Raw genomic sequence first — 25,283 nt, forward strand, 5'->3', positions numbered from 1 at the left:
AATTTACCAATTTTCTTTCCCCTCCCCCAACTATTCCTTGTTTCTTTACTGCTAGGTTACTTCCCTTTTTCTATTAACTGAGTAGGTTTATGATCCCATTATATGTCTAATATTGGTTTATTAGCTAGAAAACTAACTTACCAGTCTATCTTCAAATAATATTATTTCACTCCCCAGATAATGGAAGATACCTACAACAGAATACTTCCATTTCTCTACTTCCATCTTTATCTTATGTTTCTCATTTTATTTCCATATGTACTATACTCTAGAATATATTTGATATAATTTTATTTAAGGTGTCAGTTATCTTTTAAGCAATTTTTAAATAACAAAATTGTATTTTATACTTAGCCATACATTTTTACTTTCCAGTGTTCTTCATTCTTTGTATGAATTCAAGCTTACATTTGGTTTCATAATTATTTTACCTGAAGAAATTGTATTAAAAAGACTTTTTGGGTGGGGGGTGGGAGATGAGGGTAAGGGGGATCAAATATATGGTGATGGAAGAAGAACTGACTTTGGGTGGTGAACACACAATGGGATTTATAGATGATGTAATACAGAATTGTACACCTGAAATCTATGTAATTTTCCTAACAATTGTCATCCCAATAAATTTAAAAAATAGATTAAAAAGAATACTTTTTATGCTAGTTTGTACTCAATCTCTCAGATTTATATTATGTAGTAGTTATCTTCAATTTCATCCTCGGTTTTGAAAGACATTGTTGATGAATATAGAATTCTAGCTTGACAGATATATTTTCCTTTTAGTACTTAAAAGTTATGAATGCATCATCTCCCAGCTTCCATGATTTCAGATGAGAAGTCTGCAGAATGCTAACAATTTCACCCTGCATATAATGTGACACTGTGCCCTCACTGCTTTTAAGATTTTGATTTAGTTACTAGCTTAAGCATTTTAAATATGATGAGGTTTGGTGTGTGCTGTTTATGTATAGACCTGATTGTGTTACAATTGATGTGTTGATATTTGTTGGTCTTGAATCTATGGGTCCATCATTTTCATCAAAATTGGAAGAAACCTGGATATTTTTCCTTCAAATTTGGTTTGTCTTCCCCCTAGTTTGTATCTGGGATTCCATTTCTACATGTTAGATGGCTTGAGATTACACGGAGGTATAGTCGCTTTTTGCTTATTTGATTGGTTTGTTTTGTTTTGTTGTCTATTTGCTTAATTTTTAAGTCTATCACTAATTCTTCAAGTTCACTCATCTTTTACTCTTCAGTGACTAATCAGCTATTTGTTCATTTAAAGTACTTTACTTTTCATTTCATTTAGAGAATTGTTCATTTAAAGTATTTTACTTTTCAACTCTAGAAGTTTCATTTGGTTTGTTTTCGTATCTGTCATTTCCTTCCTCATTAAGTCCATGTTTCCCTTTAAATATTTATATTTAATAGCTATTTCCTCCTGGTTTTACTAATATTTAATATTTTGACTGTTTATGTGTGTGGATATATTGGCTGATTTTCCATTTGTTATGGGTTACATTTTCCTACATTTGACATTTCTTATGACTGTGTTTTGGATACCAGACAGTTACATTACATTGTACAGTGTCTGAATTTTCATTACTTCCTTAAAAATGTTGAGATTTGCTAATTTACAGGCAGTTAATTGACTTGCAGATCAATTTGATCCCTGTTTTAATATTTGCTAGAGTATGTCAAGAATAAACTTTCCTCTATATCAACTTATTAACAAAGCTTGACTCTCTGGGTTCTTCACTGCATCAGAGGAGCATCAGCTTCTCTCCGCTCTTATTGTCCAGAACTTGACTATCCATCCACCATTTGTGAGAGTTTTGAGAATTGTTTATCTTATAAATCTGTGTTTGATTTTTGCCTTGTTTTATATAATTTCAACTAGCATGATAATCTAGTACTCATTAAAGACCCAAGAGGATGTCTAACAGATGCCTGGAGCTGTCTCTCTGCATAGTTCACTCCTCTCTGGTATTTCTGTAACAGATTCTAGCTCCTCAGCCTCCAATAACTCTACTTTTTTCCTTATCAGAAATTGTCTGATGAGCTCTGTAAGGTTTTATACCCTTGCTCCTCCATCCCAGAACACACTTAGATGAGAAACCCAACATGAGTTTAGGCTCGTTTACTTGTTTCCTTTCTCTCAGAAATCACAATCCTGCTCTACCTATTATCTAATATCTGAAAGCAATTGACATCTTTTTTTCCTTGTTTTCTGCTTGTGTTTTGTGGAAGGGTTATGTCTGGTCATTGTTACTCTATGCTATGTGGAAGTAGAAACCTGCAAGACTTTTAAATTATATTTTATCTGTAATTGTTATATGTTTGGAGTGGCATGGGCATATCTTATGTTTTAACTAATGTTAGTTATTTTTAGTGTGTTATCTATTTTAGGATTTACTCTAATAATATTAACACTGGATTTATATGAGAACTAAATTGTCTTCATATATAAGTTCATATATCATAGGTTTATTTGATCATAAAACTAGGTCCTTCAGGACTATGGATGTTGGAGGATGAATAGGTGGAACACAGAGGAATGTTAACATCGTGAAACTACTCTATATGATACTGTAATGGTGGATGCATGTAATTATACGTTCATTAAAACCCAAACTGTACAACAGCAAAAGAGAATCTTCATATAAACTATGGATTTAGATGATAAGGATATTTCAGTTTAAGTTCATCAATTGTAGAAAATTGCCCCTTTAATGAGACGTACTGATAATGAGAGAGGCTATTCATGTGTAGGGCAGGTGGTATATGGGGAATCTCTGTCCTTCTCCATTTTTCTGTGAGCCTAAAACTACTATTAAAACAAATAAATAACTGTTGAAAAAATGAGGCCCTCTGTTGGCTTTCAAGGACCAAGTCTGCATTGGAACTTAATAAGAGTTGAGTGGGAAAATAGGAAAGGCTCATATGAAGCAAGTTTTGGGGGTATATTCCCAAAGAGATAAGGCAATGAGATTTTTGTAGTGGTTGGTATGGTCCAAAAACTTAAAAATAGATGTGTCCACAAATATATGGTGATGGAAAGAGAACTGACTCTGGGTGGTGAAAACACAGTGTGGTATATAGATGATGTATTACAGAATTGTACACCTGAAATCTATGTAACATTACTAACAATTGTCACCCCCATAAACTTTAATTTTTAAAAAAAGAAAAAAATCGATGTGCCCAATAATTCATTTTAGTTTGTTTGTAGAGTGATACCACAGTGAGGCCTCCTTTTGTCCTTTCAAGTCTACAGGGCATACAATTGCCTTGTGGTGAGCAGCAAATTCTTTATGGTACTCTATGCTCCTTATCAGTGTTAACTGATGATAAAAAAAAAAAAAAAAACAATAGTCCCAAGGCAGGAGACAGGTGCAGGTCGCATCAAGTGATTGTAGTAAGAAATGACAAGGAGAGTTTAAGTTCTTGGAAAGTCACAGAAATCCTAGGTAAGGCATTGAAGTTATCTAACACATTTAAATTCTAAAGAACTTTAAATGACATCTGAAGTAGATAAACTTTGCTTAATATGTATTTTTGATGGCTAACATAAAGCTTCCACTTCACATTGATTTTTGATATTTTCATTTGCAGATTTTATGACTTGATGTCTAAATTCTGAAGGTTCATATTTCTATGTACTTACTACATGTAGTTCTTCGATTGCAAAAAGGGAAATTTAGAATTTCACAATATTCAAGAAATGTGTATCTTAACCCAAATAAGTGCTTTACATTTCTTATGAAAAGATGATAAAACTTTTAATTTTGTGGCTCTGATTCATTTTCATCACTTGCTCATTCATCCATATAATAATTAACCTTTGTACTTCAGTTTTTCTTCTGTAAAATGAGAACTTTCATCACTTTCAGAAATGGGTGTTCTAAGGCAACATTATTTTTTTTTAAATGCTCATAGAGCACTGGTCTCTTAAATTGTTTCTATAATATATTTGGGAAATACTACTTACTGTATCTTCTTCTGAAAGACTTAAAGTATATGGTGTCACATTAAAAACACATCACAGTCGTTGTGAATTACTGTAGTAAACTGAAATGTGTTTAATTTTTAATGCAATTCTTGCCTTTCTTATTTGAACATGAAAATCATTGTTTTCGTGTAATACCTAAATGTATTATGTTCTGTCTGCATTGGATAGAATTAGGAAATTATTGTTCACAGGCCTTGTGGAACACTTTGCCTTCAAGTCTCCGTATCTGTATGTAACATCAGTATGGCTCGCCTATTTTTGTCCCTGCTTATTTCTCTTTTGGAATTATTTACTTATGGTGATTTCTCTCAATGATTCTTCTAAGTTGCCTTTGATACATGCTATTTAGAAATGTATAAGCTATTATTCATGAATCAGTATTGGAATGTTGTCTCTCATTTGACCAGAATTATGCTAAAACTGCATTAATATTTCTAGATTGTCCAGTTAGTTATCATAATGTCTCACTGACACTCTAATTTCTGTTCTAACTGTTGATAATATCATCTGTTGAGATGCTGGAAACAAGATGAAAAAGAATTCATAAGCTATTAATATTGCTACCCTAAAAATAATCCTTTTCAAATAACATTTTAGTTTCAGAAAGCATTCGTTGCATTAATTAGTCACCATCTTTAAATGCCAAAAATATGGTGATTGGTGATTCCTTGCTTGGTAATACAAAATGAAGGAAAGGAAGAAAAACATTTTCCCAGATGAGAACATTTTTTGTTCTCTATGGAAACTAAAGCAGCTGTGCCAAAAACTGGCATGTAACACAGTCAGAACACCCACCTAAAAGTGCTGAATGTTCTTCCTTTTAACATTAAAGACTCTTCTGTGCGAGTTGTATGAGAATATCATGGAGACTTTCTATTTTGGTAATTACCAGTTATATCTTGTTGATGCAAAATTAAATGGAGAAGATGGCGATATATTGAACTTTTAAATTTCCAGATAGAATGATTAATTAAAATTGTGTTTTAGAAAAATAATTTTCCTATTATCTATTTTTTTAAATACACAATATGTCCTGGGCAGATAGCTTGTAGCAGGTGTGTCAAGACACCATTATATAACAATGATATTGCTAGCTATATGTGGCAGTTAGACCTTCTTAAATTTTTTTCTCCTGTTCAATTAAATAAACATTGTTCATTTTTCCTATACTACCCTGAATCCATCATTATAATTTTAACATCAAATCAACTTTTTTGAAGTCCATAAGTTTCTCAAATACTCGGATATCTGTACATAAGAATTGATATGTAATACATGTAACAAATCGATTATTGTATAGCATGCAATTCAGCGGGTTTTAGTGTATTCACAGCGTTGCACAACCATCTGCACTGTCTCATTTCACGACATTACATCACCCCAAAATGAAGCCCCATACTCATTACAACTCCCTCTCTATACTTCCCTCCCCTGCCTGCTGACAACCACTAATCTATTTCTGTCTGTATAGTAGGTTTGCATACTCTGGATAATTCATATAAATGGAATCACACAATATGTGTTCTTTTGTGTATGTCTTTCACTTACACAATCTTTTGAAGGTTCATCTATATTGTAGGTTGTATCAGTACTTAATTTGTTTTTATAGCTAAATTATAATACCTGGATCTACCACATTTTATTTATCTATATACCAACTGATGAACATTTGGATTATTTCCACTTTTTCCTATTAATAATAATGCCATTATGAACATTTGTGTACACATTTTTGTTTTGTTATGAACATTTGTGTGCACATTTTATACAAATGGATGTATATTTTCAATTATCTTGGGTATATGAACATCTACAGATAGATAGAAAAAAATCAACTCCAAGTCTCCTCGAACAAATTAAACTGTTATACTATTTGCAAAACAGAAAGTAAAAGTCTAATGCAAATTTTTAGTATTGAATGGAGATTAGATTTTACTTATTTGATCTACATGAAAGATAATTACTATTGACTATCTTCTACCACTAGTATATTGAACTTCATTTAAACGGGTGTATTTGTTTTGTTTTAGAAAATGTGATAACATTTCTAACATGAATATTTTACTATATTTCTTAGAAATCATAAATATTGTGTAAATGATATTCCATTTTACTATTGTATTATGCAGAGTTTCATTGATTTTCTAATCTGTATTGAATGTGAGCAATTATGTTTTCACTTCAAATACCTGCATTTCAATTATGTACCTTAAATTATTCATTCACTAGGAACACATTTATTGATGCCTATTATGTGCCAGTCACTTTCAGGTACTAAGGACACAGCACTAACACAGAAAGATAAGGTCATTTTGTTATGGAATATACATAGTAGTAAAGGAGATAGACAATAAATGCAGATTAAAATGTAAAGATATTCCATTGACTAGTATGTACCGTGAAGAAAAGAAAGAGGACAATGGAGGTAGAGCTGAGTTCAGGGGGTGCAGCAGGCTCCAGAGAGTGAAGAAGCTTTCGGTCACCATGGAGCATGATGGAATCTTGGAGAATTTTGTACAGCAGCCGGCTGAAGTATAATACATCTTTTTCAAAGGTTTCCCTGGCCACTGTGTGAACAGATAATGCAAGTTGGGGGTGTGCATTGTAGAAGCAGGAATACCAGTTAGGAGGTGACTAGAGTAGTAGGCTTTCAGTGAAACATAAGCCTAGATTTCCAATTTGGTTATTGTTTTATTGCTGTGAAAATTATCCGTTTCTTAGAATGTTCTTGTCCGCCAGGGATTCTTGTGTTTATTGAACATTTGGCACAGGCAACGTTGTACATGTAGTCAGTGTTAGGCACTGAACTAGCTGTAGGAGACACAGAGAAAAACTACGGTTGCTGCCATCGTAACTGTGATAAAAAACTGGTGAAGCTCCCATGACTTAATGCAAATCCTGAGGTAACACATTCCATGACCATGGTTGGAAGCCTGTATTTCCTTTTGTGGCTCTTCAGAGAGTCTAATGTGCACTTTATAAATCTAAGAGTTCATTAAACATAAACATAAGTGGAACTACAAAAGCCTACATTCTGTGTATATAAACAGCAAGTCTTTGGGTCCACATAAAACAAATATAAATTACTTTCAGATGTTGAAATAAGTATTGCATACTTACCCTGTGTAGGGCTATAAGTGTATCCAGTGATATCATTGGAAACTGTAAAATGACCAGATCACAGTGTCATCCTGTGAAAAATGTTGACTAAGATAACATAAAATTCAACAAAAATGCATTTTATGGATTTGGCTCTAAATTACAATGCCATGAGTGTCATAGTTATTAAAAGAGAGGTATCATCTTTAGAAATGTGTTCAATATGGATTTTTAAAATTTAAACTTCACACTTGTTTGCAATTTTACTTCTTACCAAAATATGCCTTTTCTCCAAACTTTTTTCTCTGATTTTTAAAATAAAATTCATCCATCCTTTCAGTCAGCAAATATGCATTGAGAACATTTTTCTGTGCTTGGGACTATATAGTAGTGAGACAGTCAAGTTCTTAGTCTTTGTGAAGCTGAACAATCTAGTTAGTGGGGCTTACAACAGTTAAAGTGATGGTAACGATATAGCATTAAGTTGGTGCGAAAGTAATTGTGGTTTAAAAGGTTAAAAGTAATTGCAAAAACTGCAATTACTTTTGCACCAACCCAATGACAGAGAACTACACATGGGAGACGCGCCTAACCTAGACTTCCTACAAAACAAACAATAAAAAAAACAATGTGACCTGAGAGAAGAGGTGGAGTTAACAAAGCAAAAGGATGTGCGCTAAGGAGGGTTGAAGGGAAGGCTTTCAGGCAAAGAGAACAGCATAGGCCAAACCCCAAAAGAAGACCTGACCATGTTTTAACAAGAGCTGGACAGCCATCACTTTTGCTTTAGCGAGGCAGAGGCAGATTAGGAGTTTGGGAGAGCAAATGGCGGGGTAGTTAAAGATAAGATGGAAGAGGTAAATGACGGGCATGGGGTGGGGATTATGCAGGTCCCCGAAGTCCAACTCAGCAGTTTGCATGTTTTCTTGAATATGGTTAAGGAGTTGCTATATTTTTGCCAAAGGAATGACATGCATGATATAAGTTGTAAGCCCAGGATCACACTAGCATCAACTGTGGTGGCTCAGGAATGAAGGCAGATGGTTACAAACAATCCATTTTAACAACAAGTTAATAGGCGGTTCCAGCAATCCATTCTTTTCAATTACTGACTTTATTACAAAATACTCATTTTGTCCCAGGCCATTATTTTACATGACAAATGGAGTGTCCTAGAACTGAGTTCTTCTCGTTCACCTTACTGTGTGACCACCTACAATCCTGTTGCCATCAATGACCGTAGTTTCATTCCCATGTCTCTTATTCACATAATTCTCCTTTCTTTTACTCTCCTCTCATAGTCTCATTTCTTTCTCATTTCATCTTTTCCATGAAGTGAATTCACACTAGTATTTGGAGAGTAAGAAATGCGTTACTTGTGTTGTGGCATCTGTTCAATAGATTTTTTTTTTTTTAAATGTACCATTTCTCAGGGTTATAAAGATTAATCCTGGAGACTAACCGAAGCACAGGACCCTATAATAAAAATGAAGCAAAAAGTATTTTGCACATTTAGATTAAATGAGTGTTGTCTTTATAAGGCATTTGTTTTAAGTGAAGAATATAAAAGACAAAGTTTTCAATAAAAGCTAGGTAAGAAGAACAGTAGTCAAATACTCTTGGTTCAAAAATAGAATCAAAATGAAGCCAGCAACCCGAGGGAAATGACATGAGGCTGATTATCAGGATATTCTAAAGATGTTTTCATTAGTTAAAATACAGAAGAAATTAGGGAGAAAATGGTTTTATAAGATTCTAGTATGATTTAAAAAGCTGAAAAGCTGCACAAACCCCACAAATTACAATGAACACTAACCTGGAAGCAAAGACAGTGCTCTCTATCCAGTGATCGGATACAGATGCCCTGCAGGGGTACATGTGTGCACAAGAGACCCTACATCACTCTGAGGTTCCCTTTCTGAACCAGATGACCAATTAAAATCAGTATATTTTATGACACTGAATTTAAACAGAAATTAAACACTACCTTTAATTCCATTAGAAATTTAGTGATCATTTAAATCTCCATTATCCAGATTTGATCTTTAAGGATACCTGACATCCATACCTGGTTGCATAGCAATGAAGAAATGGGCTAGAAGTTCACTCGGGGGCTATGGCCCAGGGTTGTAGTCCTAAAGCAACTTTCACTATTGTTCCAGGGCAAACATACTTTCTGTGTTATCTTCAGCAGGACATTGCAGCCGTCACCTGTGGTAATGTGGAAAATAGGGAATGCAGCTAATGAACTTAATAATCTAGCTAAAGAGACTTCCAGGCAAAATACTGAAAGGGCTACCTGGATTCTGTACATTGTCAGTGATAAAGGGCTAATGGAGAGAGATGAACTAAGGAGCAGTTTACTTTTCTAATTGAATCTGGAGGATATGTAGAAGGCCATGACATTTTCAGCCAAAAAACTGAACTTAAAGTAAGGAAGGTTTAAAATAGTGCTTTAGGGCAGAGGTTAAATTGTAGCCATAGGTGTGATTGTAAAAGCATTACAAGTGGAGGTAAAATAAAAATAGAGGAATTAAGTAAAAGAATATTAATAAAAATGCTGTTTATTAGTTTATTCATTTTATTATTTTTATTAACTTATTTTTTTTCAATTTAACAAATTCATTTTGATTTATCTCTTAAAGGGGTATTTAATGGAAAGAGTAATAATAATAAAGGGCAACTAGCAGTTTTAATGCTTACAGTTTATCAGATACCATTTTAACTATTTTAAATTTATTAACTTCTTTAATCATAAAAACCGCCCTATAAAAGAGGAATTATAATTATCTTCCTATTGCAGATGGTTAAGCACAGAAGTTAAATAAGTGGTAAAAGATACAATCATTTTCTCACATCAAAAATTATTTAAAAAAGGATTGTAAAAAACATATTGTAAACTAGAAAAATAGAAAATTCTAGGAATATGAAATATAAATTAGGATAGCAAGTCAAGACTTCAAGGTTTGATGGGAGAGAGGCAGGGAGATGGTGGCGGGTAGAACATGATAATCAAAGTTATTTGACTTTTCTTTCCGCTAGAAAAATTAAAGCTATTAACCCTCTTCTGGCAGAATAACCTGACATTTGCGTAGCCTGTTTTGGTATCAAGATCTGATAGAGAAAGTTTCTCTTCCCCAAAGCTGTAAGGATGAATGAAAGGAGTTCGTAGAATACAAAACAGAGTGAAAGAGGGAGGTAATGTGTGACCAGCAACACACTACGGTCAATATAACCAGAAGCAGGTATCACATGCTCAGACAGGAAGCATATGTCCAAGAGGCTGGGTGGTCGGAACAGAAAATCAGGAATGAGCAATTTGGGAATGAGTAATTCTCTCTGAAACAGGAGCTGGTGCCACAGTAAGCTTCTCAGGACTTCAGGTGGTGTGGTGCAAGGAGAGAGTATTTATAGGAAAATAGACATATCCACCTATGTTTTTATCATTCAGAGAATGTTTATTGAACATCTATTTATGATATGGTGTGAGGGGAATTAAAAAAAGATACTTGCCAGATAATGATGTGTGCAGTCACTGAGGGCTGGGCCCATAACTCGTAATCTTGATTTTCTCCCATATGCCTATCACTGTGTGTAAAGCAGGCCTCAAACAGCTATGTGCTGAATGACTGAATGAACGTAATACTACAAATACACAGTCTCATAGGCACAAGCAGACCTCTGTAAACCAGCCATTACATGAGCTATATTGAAAATGTCAGAAGCTTAGCAATAGAAGGCATTTACACCTGAAGTAATAAACACAATCTTCATGGCACAGGTGACATTTGAGATATGCCTTGTCCAGGTTCATTCATCATTAATTTCTAAAGGTATTTATGCCTTGACATACTATTTCTTCTTCCTTGAATTTACTCCATTCCTTACTGATAAAGTCACCCTTGCAAAGATACACAGCTTTCTTTCACTGTTTTTATTTGCACCTAAGCATATGATTTGTTTCTATCACTAGCATTTTAATTCACTTTACCTGAGAGGTAGCGTGGAACAGCTCATGTGATCTTCACTCTTCTCAGTAGGGGGGTGGTTAAAAAAGTGTTAATAAAGCTCTCCCATTTGTAACATGATATATATTGATAGTAACTACTAATGCCTCATTATTAATATTATTGCTAATGTTTTATTTTAGTTGGGGAATAAAATAGACATGTCATAAACACTGTGCTACTAAGCCAGTGAATCCTCTGTGTAGGTGAGCTGAATTCAACTGAATTGATCCTGTCCGATTTAACCACTTTATCCCAAGCTTAAATGATGGCTCTAGAACTATCCCTACTAGAACCAAAACAGTGCGTGAGTCTGAGCTGTCCAGAGAACTTCTAATGATAAGTGAACTAAGGAAACTTGCGGACTGATGAAACTTCACACAGACAAGGCAATTGAGCCTTTTAACAATGAGTCCACTAATTATGTTCGATTCACTTGTCTACCTTGTTTTAATAATCTAACGATTATGCAACCTAAACAATAGGTGCGTCAAATTCTCTGTCAGATTTGGTGGGAGGGAGCTTATTTTTCATTATATTTATATTATATTTGCTAGATTACTTTTCAATTACATTTGACAGATTTTATTACATATTTATGTCCAGCACCAGCGTGATTACTGAGCAAGATAGAAGAAAACCTGTATCATCACGAATGAAATTAATCTAAGCTCCTTGGGGACATAAACCATACTTTAGGTATCTTTGAATGCTAAAAATATAGCATTGTACTTCCCAGGTAAAGGGAATGCCTTTAACTAAAAAGTGTATTTTAACCCCTATGTGGAGGATTGAGCTAAGAATTGTTTTATCATACATTATATTTCCTTGGAGTTCTATTGCTGAATTGCCTACTTCAAGAGGTCTCAGATTTATAAATAATTGGTTTTCCTCTAGACTTGTCATTTGAAATCATTTTCAATGTGCAATTAGTTTTGTCTCTGTATGAATTTTCTAGATTTAGAATGATCATTTTATTACCGAGCACACATCAATCTGTTTAGACTTACATTTAAGTTCATGCATAAACTAAATCTCAATTACATGGGCTAGCCAATAAGTAAGCTAAACTCTATAACCTTCACCTCAGCACAAAAATAAACATTCCACATTATCAACCCAGAATTACTCAGAATGGTTCCACATCTCCTCTGACACTCAAACCAGGAAATTTATGCAATTTCAAAGAGATTTTTCCAAAGTTTCAAATTCATATAATTTGATAACACAGAATAAATACTCTCCATCTGCAACAGAAACACTTTTGCTGTTCATGAGCATGCGATATGTTTCTGGGAAAAGCTAATCAACCAGCAGAACTTAGTTGACCTCCTACAAACACCTGGATTTCAGAAAGGTATCATTCACACTACAATGATCAACTTGACAGTTTTTCTACCGCAAACCTAGTCACACTTGGAGACTCCAAATCCAAGTTCATACAAGAAACTTGACCATGTAACCAGTATACGGCAACTGCAGTCTGGCAACAATGAAATAAACCACAATTCATTTATATTTAACACTTACCAAAACAACAAAGGTAGGAAAAAAACCTTTTATCCAAATGCTTTAAAAAGATTTAACAGCCATGGTTACATTTCATTCTGTTCCTTGACAGGCCAAGGCATCAGTAGTGTCTGATGTTTTGAGAAAATAGTTTTTATTGCTGCTAATGGAAAAAGAGGTTAAGAACATGGCGGAAGCAGTGGTCAGAGGCGTCGTGTTAATAGGAAATCCAAAGGAAGAGGACTAATTTGAACATAGCAAGTATTTGTGTGTCTTACCACTTTTGAGAGAGCTAAGAGATGACATTTTACAATCGCTGTGTTCCCGTGGACACAGCCTGTGCCTTCCAGTTCTCTGCCACTACCTGAAAGTGATGGTTCTTTTGGGAGGGACTGGTAAGGTTAGTGCATTTTTAAATCAACCCAAAATGCCAACACCCTCCAAAGGGGGACTAAGTATTTACTATAAACTGTGATTCTTCTCTGGGCCATGTGCTTTCACAGGAAAAATGGCTTTAAAATTATGCTGGTATCATCAGAGGCAACCTGAAAAATGTTCCTTTCTCAGCAGTGGCATCCTGACCTGTAAACATGTTGTAGAGCACAGTTTCAAAATCTTCTGTTATCTGTCCACTTATAGATAGTAGCAAGATTTAAATAAGCCTTCTTTTTCCCCCTTTGAGCTTCAGATGGCCTCATGCAGCTTTAACAAGATCCCTGAAGAACCCGACTCAAAGAGATAAAATGATGTGTGTATATGCACATGTGCTTTATGAGTGGCTGAGAGTCGGTGCCAAAAGTGTTTCTAGATATTTTAAGAGAATTTAAACAACAGGTATTGTTTCATGCTGAGTCTTTTGTGCAAAATGCAGGCATTGTGGAATCTGTGTATATAACAACAGATAATTGGACTGTAGAAAGTATCAAATGTTCAACCATAAAATGTATGTGATGGAATTCCTTGACACTCTAGAAAAATACCTTTCCCAAATTAATCTCGTTATTTTTAAGGACCTTTCTCCAATACACGTCAGGGGTTGGGCTTCAACATATAAAATGAGAGTAAAGGATACAATTCAGTCTGTAACAGGCACTCTCATTCAACTGTAGATTGTTCTTCACCATTCTCTTTTCTTCCTATTTGGTAATTCATTCCCTCTAAATAGTTAGCAATTCTTTTTATTAAACCTTTCCTGTTCAGATCAGTGTGTGGTCTGTACCTCCTGACAGGACCTGCCTGACATGGGAGCTAAGGAGCTGAGCAGACCCTAAGGCCCCTTCTCCTTAGGACAGCTCAGTGTAGAAATGAGCATTTACTTTCCTTCCATTTTGATATCCCACCTTGTCAGTGGAAGTGGCCTGGCTTTCACATAGACCCGCAGGCTTGATTTCTATATCATATCTGTCTGCCTTTCCTGAGACTGGATTTAGCCACATAGTGGCAGATCCCTGAACACCTCCCAGCAGTCGTTGCCATGGTCTACTTGGCGACTTGCTCTAGAATCCATTAATCTTTGCAGTGGAGCCAAAGTAAATTCAACATGGTGGCCAGCCACCACAACAGGGATTTCTAAATAGAGCGACTGTTGAGAAATGTGTAATCCCATGTCCTATTTGCCTTACTGATTGCTCCAAAACTAATTTAAGGAATTACAGCCAGTGTGGTCTCTCTTAGAAATTAGCAGTTAAGGCTAGTATTGCCTTCCCTGGTAAAATCACTGCAAAATGACTCAGCCGCTCTGTGATGATGTCTCACCCTGGGCCATCATTCCAATGTGGTCCTTGGCCACCTCAACTAAGGAAGAAACCTACGAGCCCTCTGCTGCCCACTGGTTGGCCAGTGAAACCTCTGCCTTCAACACTTATTTAAAGGGATTTACAAAGGAACTTATTTCTTGACTTTCTAATGGCTTGAGTTTAGAAAATACATGCTCCATTCCTCTCTCCACAACCCCACTTCCAGCCCCCACATTTGGACGATATCATTCAGTCCCTCATGCACTGCTCAATCTGATTTAAATATTACCTATCAGTATCAGAACCCACAATTTCTTTAAACAAAAAAATAATAGAATTATCATCTGCCAACAACAGTGGGTTCTGGTAATCAGAGGCCCATTTGGAAGGCACATTAGGAGCAGCTGTGATAGAGTGAAATCCCCTCCGGGAGAAAGGGTAAAATGGGAGAGCGAATAGGGGGGCTAAACCTGGGATACACAGTTGAGTGCTGTGAGGCAGGAGCTAAACATGGAAAAAAGATGTGACTGGGCTCCCTATCTCCCTCAGTTTGGCCGTGTTACCAGAGCCCTGGGAGAAGGGACATGTTCAGTGAGGAGTCTGAGGCAATTTCCTGTGAAGGAAGAAATTTTAAAAAAGAAAAGTCTCTCCTACAGCTTTCCTTCTAAATCTTCAGCAAATTCTGTGTGGCTCACTAGCATTTTTAGATCCACAAAGTCATTTCGGAGCCATGCATACCGGTACTGAAACGTGCTTCCGTACTGGCCTTGGATGGAGACAGACTGCCCCCAAGGTCAGCCCCACACCCGCAGTACTGGATGGGGGTGAAGACCCGGGAATGGGAACTCTGGGCCTGTCACTTGTAGCTGATAAGGCAAGTGACTTAGCTCCTTCGTGTCTTAGTTTTAGTTTTCTCTTCCATAACGTGAAGATGATCATAATAGTTACGATCTCAGAGCTGCGAGAATTAAGTTGAAAAGGAACTGACACATACTGAGCAGGCAATAAGGGGTTTATCCATTTTCAGTTTTGCATGGTCTTGAAAGACGGGATTGTTTGACTCCAGTCATTAATCTCTTCCAATATATCTGTACTCTTTTTAAGACCTTTTTCTTTAATCTGACAGACTGATACATAAAAGACAGAGCTATAAAGCATACAAATGCCATATCTAACTAATGAACCCAAATCTCTGTCTGCTATTTAAGTCACTTAGAAACCTGATAGAGTCACAAGTTCATTTGTTTATTCAGTGAGCCTGCTTTCTCTGCCTAATATCCAGATACTTCGCTGACTATTATAATATCATTAAACCAGATTATGTTTCTTGGAAATTGCTCTGATGCTCGTGTTAAATGAAAATGTAAGTGAAACCTTAACTAGAAGTACCTCAGTTGTACTAAGTTGGGGAAACTTAATTTACTAAAACCAATAATGAGAAACTCATCTTGTTAGGAAAGAGGAAAAAAACAAAACAAACAAAAAAAACCTCATGAGTACCTGATCATGTTTACACGAAACCTAATGTAATCCAATTCTCACAAGGAAAAAATATTATCACATCTATACACATGTGAGATAATTGTCTTTGCTGGTTTGAAAATTAGTCACCCAAGCACCATGCATGCGTCCACCTTAGAGGGAGGGGCTCCTTGTGCGTGCTGGACACTCAGTTGTTTGTTGCTTTTGCTTCTTTCTCGCTGCTCCAGTGCATCATTCACCCAGCTCCTAACCTTTTGCCTTCAGCTTCTATTCGCAGGAGTTCTTCCTCGGAACCTGGTAACAGACTTGTTTTCTCTGGTCCTTCTCTCCATCTGTCTCTTCCTGGATGGCACTAGTAGGCACCTTTTTGAAGAAGCCTCATCTCCCAACCCCCTTTCGGGTATCAGTCCATTTCTATGATCTGTGGTTGTCTCCCTGGGCTCCGTTCAAGAAATGACAGAAAAGACATCAAAGATCAATTATGAAATATTCATTGTGCAGTAATCTGCACTGATATCTTTTAAGACAGTCAAAATGATTGACTTATTTCTGTCATTATATAATCAATTTCAAATACTAAAAGATATCCAAATATATGAATCACGGGGCCTCTTTCACACAGCAATATATAAATTACTTGATGGTAAATTGCCAGTGTGTGGGACTAAATAATAAAATACATTTAGAGAAATCATCTTAGTCCCATAAGCACACCTAAGAAGGATGATTTGTGAAGTTGAAAATATTGAAAGGCTTATTTTCAATTAACATTCAATCCAAAGGGAAAAAGAAAAATGAAAAAAGAAAATACAACAAAACAAAAACCCAGCAGCATAGGATCTCATAATGTTGGGGAAGGAAACATGTTGAAAATATCAAAAGCATTTATTTTTTCCGGGTGAAGACGATATAATCTGCTTGGTCTCATACTCATGCCTTCCAATAAACTTGGCAAATGGCACCACTGAACCCCTCCTTCTAATTTTTGTTTTCTTTTCTGGCTTTATTGAGTTATAATCAACATATAACATTGTATAAGTTTAAGATACACAGTGTGATGACCTGATACTATATATTGTGAAATGATAGCCACAGTAAGGTTATTTAGCACAATCTTTTCCTCATGTGATTACCATTTTTTTTTTATTGTTACAGTGAGATTCAAGTAAACATTCCAGTATTGTTAACTATAGTCACTATTCCATATGAGTACATCAGATCCCCAGACTTATTCCTCTTATAACTGGAACATTGTACCTTTCCAACATCTCCTCATTTTCCCCGTCCCACCCTCAGACCCTGGCAATCACCAATCTACTTTCTGTTCCTATGAATTCAGCTTTTTAGATTCCACATATAAATGAGATCGTACAGTATTTCTCTTTCTCTGTCTGACTTATTTCACTTAGTATAACACCCTCAGGGTTCATCCAAGTTGTTGCGAAAGGCAGCGTTTTCTTCTCTTTTATGACTGAATGATATTCATTTCATCATTTTCTTTATCCATCCATCTGGCGATGGACATTTAGGTTGTTTCTATGTCTTGGCTACTATGAAACTGCTGCAATGAATATACAGATAGCTCTTTGAGATAGAGATTTCATTTCCTTCAGAATTTCCTTCAGATTTATACCCAGAAATAGGACCACTGGCTCCTATGATTGTTCTATTTTTGATTTTTTGAGAAACCTCCATATTGTTTTCTATAGTGGTTGTATCAGTTTACAGTTGCACCAACAGTGTATGAGTTTCCTTTTCTTCACATCCTCACCAGCATTTATCTCTAGTCTTCTTATTAACAGTCATTCTAACAGATGTGTGATGATATTTCATTATGGCTTATGGCTTAGATTTGCATTTCCATGATGATTAGTGATGTTGAGCACCTTTTCATGTACCTATTGACTATTTGAATGGATTTTTTGGTGAAATGTCTATACAGGTCCTTTGTTCGTTTTTAATTACATAGGTTTTTTGTTGTTGTTTTTTTGCTAGTAAGTTGTATGAGTCTTTTATATATTTCAGATATTAACCTCTTATCAAATAGATGGTTTGCAAATATTTTCTCTCAGTCCATAGATTAACCTTTTGTTTTGTTGATTATGCTGCAGTTTTTTTAGTTTGATGTAGTCCTACATGACTTGCACTTTCATTGCTTGAGCTTTTGATGTTATGTCCAAAAACTTGTTGCTTAGATCAGTGTCAAAGATTTTTTTTCCTCTAGGAATTTTACAGTTTCAGGCTTTAACGTTTAAAACTTTAATCCACTTTGAGTTAACTTTTGTGAGTTTTATTAGGGGTCAACTTAATTCTTTTGTATGTGGATATCCAGTTTTCCCAACACCATTTATTGAAGAGACTATCATTTATCCATTAAATGATTTTGGCTCCCTTATCAAATAGTTAATGTGAAGGTTTATTTCTGGGCTCTCAATTCTGTTCCATTGGTCTATGTGTCCATTTTTATGTCAGTACCATGCTGTTTTGTTACTGCTTTATAATGTAGTTTGAAATCAGGAAGTGCAAAGGCTCCAGTTTTTTTTCTTTCTCAAGATCGCTTTGAATATTTATGGTCATGATTCTGTATAAATTTTAGGATTGCTTGTTCTCTTTCTGTGAAAAAAAAATGCCACTGGAATTTTGATAGGGATTACAATAAATCTATAAGTGGTTTTGGGCAGTTTGGACATTTTAACCATATTAACTCTTCTGATCCAAGAACATGGAATAATTTTGCATTTGTTAGTGTTATTTTTTAAGTTTTTTCATCATGCACTATCATTTTTGGTGTATAGATCTTTTACTTCCTTGGTTAAATTTATTCCTAAATATTTTACTGTTTTCTGGTACTATTATAAATAGGATTGTTCTTTTTATTCCTTATTCAGGTATTTTGTTGGTAGTGTATACAAATGCAACAAATTGTTTGTATATTGATTTTTATCCTGCAAATTTACTGAATTTGTTTATTAGTTTTAACAGTTTTTTTGGGGTGTAATCTTTAGGGTTTTTTTTATATATAAGTTCATGTCATATGCAAACAGAGCCATTTACTACTTCTTTTCCAGTTTGGATAATGTTTATTTCTTTTTCTTGCCTAATTGCTCTGGCTAAAATTTCTAGTACTGTGTTGAAGAAGAGTGGTTTAGGAGGCACCTTTGTTTTATTCTTGATCTTAGAGGGAGTTTTCAACCTTTCACCATTGACTATAATGTTAGTTGTGGGTGTGTTGCGTATGGCCTTTATTACGTTGATGTATGTTCCTTTCGTGCATACTTTGTTGAGAGTTCTTATCATGAAAGGACATCGAATTCTGTCAAATGTCTTTCTGTGTCTATTGAGATGATCATATGACTTTTATCTTTCATTTTATTAATGGTGCATCACATTGATTTGCATATGTTGAGCCATCAAAGCATCCTCAGGAATAGGAGTAAATCCCACTTTATCATGGTATATAATCCTTTTAAAGTGCCGTTGAATTTGCTTTGCTACTATTTTATTATTTTCAACTATATTTTAAAGTACTGTTAAATTTAGTTAGTTACTATTTTATTGACAATATTTTCAACTATATTCATCACAGATATTGGGCTGTGATTTTCTCGTCTTGTAGTGCCCTCATCTGGCTTTAGTATCAGGATAACCGTGGTCTACTAAAATAAGTTTGGGAGTGTTCCCTCCTCTTCATGTTTTGGAAGAGCTTGAGAACGATTGGTGTTAATTCTCGTAAATGTTTTGTAGAATTCACACATGAAGCTGTCTGTTCCCAGGTGTTTTTTGTTGTTGTTGTTGTTGTTGGGGATTTTTGATTACTGAGTCACTCTTTCTTGTTACTGGTATGTTCAGATTTTCTAGTTTGTGTTTATGTGTGTGTGTGTGTGTGTGTGTGTGTGTGTGTGTGTGCTTGTGTATGATTCAGTCTTTATATATTGTATGTATCTGGGAATTTATCCATTTCTTCTAGGTTGTCCAATTTGTCGGCATATAATTATTCTTGGTAGTCTTTTATAATCCTTTGTATATCTGAGATCAGTTGTAATGTCTCCACTTTCACCTCAAATGATATTTATTTGAGTCTTCTTTTTTTTATCTTAATAACTCTAGCTAAGGGTTTGTCAGTTTTGATTAGCTTTTCAAAATACTAATTCTTAGTTTCATTGATTTTTTTTTTAGTCTCTATTTTACTTATTTCTGCTCTGAAATTTGTTATCTCCTTCCTTCTCCCAACTTTGGAATTATTTGTTCTCTTTTTCCCTTGTTCCTTGAGGTTAAAAGTTAGATTGTTTATGTTAATTTGTTTGTTTGTTTGTTTGTTTGTTTGTTTTTCTTAATCAGGCATTTAACATTACATCCCTCTTAAAACTAGTTTTGGTGCATCCTATCTTTTTTATTTTGTGTTATCATCTTCATTTGATCCAAGATTTATTTTTCCTTTTGATTTCTTTTTTGACCCATTGGTTGTTCAGGAGTGCATTGTTTAATTTCCACATATTTGTAAATTTTCCAGTTTTTCTCCTGTTATTGATCTAATTTCATACCACTATGGTCAAAAAGGATACTTGATATGATTTCAGTCTTTTAAAATTTGCTAAGACTTGTTTTGTGACCTAACATATAATCTGTCCTGGATAATGTTCCATGTGCACTTGAGAAGAATGTGTACTCTGCTACTGTTGGACAGAATATACTTCAAATGTCTGTTAAGTTTGTTTAGTCTAAAGTATAGATCAGGTCCAGTGTTTCTTTATTGTTTTTTGTGGGGTTTTGTTGTTGTTGTTGTTGTTGTTGTTATTATTGTTTTAATCTGTATGATCTATCCATTGTTGAAAGTAGGGCATTGAAGTCCCCTACTATTATGGTATTTCTCTTATTTGTCCCTTCAGATCAGTATTTGCTTAGTATATTAGGTGCTTAAATATCAGTGCATATATATTTATAATTGTTATACCCTCTTGGTAATTTATCCCTTTATCATTATATAATAACCTGCTTTGCCTCCTTTGTCAGTTTGGACCTTAAGTCTATTTCGTCTAATATAAGTATAGATAGTCTTATTCTCTTTTGGTTTCCATTTGCATGGAATGTCTTTTTTCCATCCTTTCACTTAGAGTATGTGTGTGTCCATAAAGCTGAAGTGAGTTTCTTATAAATAGCATATAGTTTAGTTATGTCTTATTACCCATTGAGCTATTCTATGCTTTCTGATTAGAAAATTTAATCCATTTACATTTAAAGTAATTATTAATAGATAAAGACTTGCTAATGCCAATCTTTTAATTGGTTTCTGATGGTTTTATAGTTCCTTTGTTCTTTTCTTTCTTTCCTGCTACCTTCCTTGGTGATTTGATGATTTTCCATTGTGGTGTACTTTGATTTTCCTTCTTTTTATCTTTTGTGTGCCTAATGTAGGTTTTTGCTTTGTGTTATTCGTGAGTCTTATCTAAAACATCTTATAGATATAAGAGTTTATTCTGAGTGGATAACAACTTAACCCTGTGAGTTAGAACAGAATGCAAAGTCCGGTTGGAGATCAAGTATCAAAGAGAATGCCCATTCAGGCATGGTGAAGGCTACCTTTTTTACTTTACTCTTAACCCAGCAACCACGTTCTTAAAGGATATGAATCAGATAAAAAGTTCAAGTAAATAGACGTACCCTCCAGGCTCATTGCTTTCTTAGTCCTTTTTGAAGCCAGTCCTGAATTTCAGCCGATAGCAGATGCTACCAAGTAAGAGAAACATCATAACCATTAGCTTACTGCCATTAGCACCCCTTTATGTGGAGGCCGTAACAAGTTCTACCACTAGACATAGAAATATGCATAAGTTGTACTGAAATCTCATGCTATCACGAACTATTATTAAGCATCATTGGACTTATAGCAGGCCTCTACAAGCCACCCACACTTGAAATTTGTCCTCTGCTGTCTCTGAGACCAAATTTCTACGCATTACCTCAAGTCAGTTAACTGTGTTTCTATTCTGTTACCTCAAGCCTGAATCTATTTGTCAGTAACTGGCTGATTATCTTAATACTTCTAGGAATGGCATTCAGTCTTTTTCTTAGTTCTTTCTGCCTTCTTCACCTATAGGAACTGACATCCCATTCATAAAACCCAAACTTATACTGTGGTCTCTCTGCTTGTTGATTGATGCAAACCAGCTGCCTGTTTTTCAAACTTGTAAATGGTGCCTAAAATAATTATTAAAGGAGAACTAATTTACAGATTCCAGTGCAGGAAGCTCAGTGGGCTCCTTCAGATTTCTATATAAAGGCTGCCTGGTGTCTGAACTTTGCTATTTCCCTGTATCTGAGCCCACCGCTTTAGATTCACAGTGAGAGGGGAAAATAAATATATATATACATTCATTATCTATGTTCTAAAAATCATATTGGAACTCTTTATGTGCTGGATACTCTGTTAGGCACTGGGGCTATAACAGTAAATGAGACGTGACCCTGACTTTCAAGATGCTTTCTTCTAATAGAAAAGACAGATAAGTAAATAGGCACTGCAGGACAGGTAAGTGCCAATAGAGTAGTGGTTATAGGATGCTATAGGAGTTAGGGCACTGGGATTTGCTAGGACGTTACTAGACATTTCAAATGTGAATGTAAGGAAGTTCACAGGGATAATGCATTGCAGAAGTCAAGTATGATAAACGAGTTAACATAGCCAAGGGGAAAAAAATGCTGAGTTTTATAAGGCAATCAATAAATAGAGAGGTCTTTGCCCCATTGCCTTCTTATCTGAACATCATCAGACAGAGAGGACCTCTTGTCAGCAAGGTGTGACGGCTATTCTTTATCCCTGTTCTTCTTGACTTCTCATCCATCGCCTTCCCGTTGTGTCAGAAGCTCCAATCTTTGGGTTAGGGGTAGTGGAATGATACTTTGGAAAGCATTAGTTTTGAGGCAGACATGGATTTAAACCCTATCTCTGTGCCTTACTAAGTTTGAACAATTCCCCAACCTTTTAAAACCCAGGTTGCCCACATGTCAAATGAAGCTAATAATCCTGCTTATAAGATAAGGCGTCCACAGGGCGTAGCATGTTACTGATACCAACAAGATGCATAATAATTATTAGTTTCTTTTTCAAATTAGGGTTGTTGAACAGATGTGTGCAACCAGCTCTTGGAAATGCTCTTCAGACTAAAATCCCTCCCAGATTTCCAGACAATAGAGCATCCTTTGACATTAATAGGGGTTCAGGATCATCTAAAAGAACAATCTGCAATTGCTCACACTTCACGTTTTGTGCCACTGTGGTTTGCATCTGCCATACCCCCGAGGAGCTATTGTCACTCACGCTTCAAGGTTCAGTTTAAACATCAAGCCCTCTGAGGTGCTTTTTTAAATCTGCATTCTCCCCTCCAGCTGAAGTTACTGATTCCCTTCCCTGCATTCTGCTAAATATGTACTTCTCAGGATACGGTCCATCCATATCATACACTTTGTATAATATTTTGTTTTACACATATCAAATGACATTTCAGTTATTTTATATATCTGCATATGGAACCTGCATTTTATTTTCATGCCCATATTTGCAATATTGAACTGCATGCCTAGTTAACTGCTTAATAAATATTTGAGTAAGTGAATGGGTAAATGACTGGACAAATAAAAGAATGATTGAATGATTAAGGAAAAACATTTTTGGTGCTCTAACAAGAGTTAGGAAGATGATTTAGACATAGTCCCCTTTGTAATCTGACAAATAAATAATTGATAAATTCCATGTAAACCCAAAGCAGTAAATATTAAGAACTCTAAATCTTGAATTCATTAATTTTATATAATATTATGTATAGGTTTTATGTACTGATCTAGTTACCAATGTAAATGTTTCCTTCATACGAAACTCAAAAGTAAGAGTAAGAGGTATGTATCTGTATATATACACATAGATACATTAGTACAGCACTGTACTAATAGGGTAAGTTTTAATCTGTTACTATGACATAAGGAAAGATAGTTATAACATTATTACAGTGGATCAGACAACTGATCTTAACAATTACATGCCCAAATATCTTTTTTATCAATAGAGTTTTCCTTTGTTACCATTGCCTAGTCAGATCTTAATGACTTGTTCAACTAAAGTCATATCATCTATTATATATCAAGAAATTTTATTTGAGACTGATTCTTAATGAAATAATTAAAAGTGCTGCCTGGATATGTTTTTTCTGCATGGCTTATAATAAAAGTCTTATTTTGCATGTTTTTCATAAATCTTAGGGCTTCAAATAAAATATACTGGTATGTTGAAAACTGGCACCCAATTAATTAAATGAATAAAGCAAGACACAATTTGAATTTAGCTTAATAAGCAAACCAAAGTGAAAGCAGCTGTGTCCCATTAGCTTCTGATTTTCTGCAAAATGGAGAGGGAATCAGATATACAAAAAAGACTGTCTACAATTGAGCAGCTTGTGGTTATGTTGCTATAGCTACCAGAGGTCTTTTTGATGCTTTACTGGGTTGGCAAAGAAACAGACCGTTTGGGATAGTTACACTAAACACTCTTATTCACTAAAATAGTGCTGACATTTAACCACGAGCCTTCAGTTCCTCCACAGAGTTAAAACATGGAAGCAAAAGGAAAAAGAAAAAATATTCAAATTACCTTGTGAACATTAGATCCATGTTCTGTTAGCCGAGGGAGGGAACTCCTGCATTTTAAGGACAAACTTGAGGGTAGAAACATTCCAAACAACTTATACACTACCTCTAGAAAGCTTATCTGGTACCTCTCAATAAAAATAAACCCATTTGGGGGCCATTTAGGAAGTGGAGATGAAAGTGGTACACAGAATAGGGAAATTGTCTTAAAGAAACCCTTTTCCTTAAGAAACCTCTGTAGATGTACATGGCCACATCAAAGAAACTCCTACTAATTTGGCTCTGTAGCTATAATGAGAAATATATCCCAAAGGAAATAATCAAAGTTAGAGAAAAGACATCATTTGTCCACTCAAAAATAAATGCATAAGTTAAATATTCTTTTTCCAGGAGTCTAAATAGCACCACACATAGTTGTTTTAATGGCTCTGTGAATTTTCTAGAGCATCATATCAAGACTGTAGAGAAGTTACATGGATCCCAAGAATAGTTGGGAATATATTATATTCTTTTGGAATGGGTGCCAACACTACCTCCATCCTGCCTTTTTTTTTCTTCTTTTTTTTCTTTTTGTGTGTGAAAGAAACACTTTCTTTTTTCTTTTTAAAATAAGAAAGTAAACAGAAACATTTAAAAAGCGTCTAAAAGTTTAGCGTGAGAAGACTAGGGTAGGATGGGGCAGGGCCACATGGCCTAGAATCCTTTCCCTTTAGTTTGCTTCCTCTGAGGTTTTCCATTCTGATTCTAATCACCAGTATAACGTTGACCCCACAAAACAACTTTCTTTAAGGTTCAGGCTCAAGT

Source organism: Rhinolophus sinicus, linkage group LG02, assembly GCF_036562045.2.
Source record: "Rhinolophus sinicus isolate RSC01 linkage group LG02, ASM3656204v1, whole genome shotgun sequence".
Lineage (NCBI taxonomy): Eukaryota > Metazoa > Chordata > Mammalia > Chiroptera > Rhinolophidae > Rhinolophus > Rhinolophus sinicus.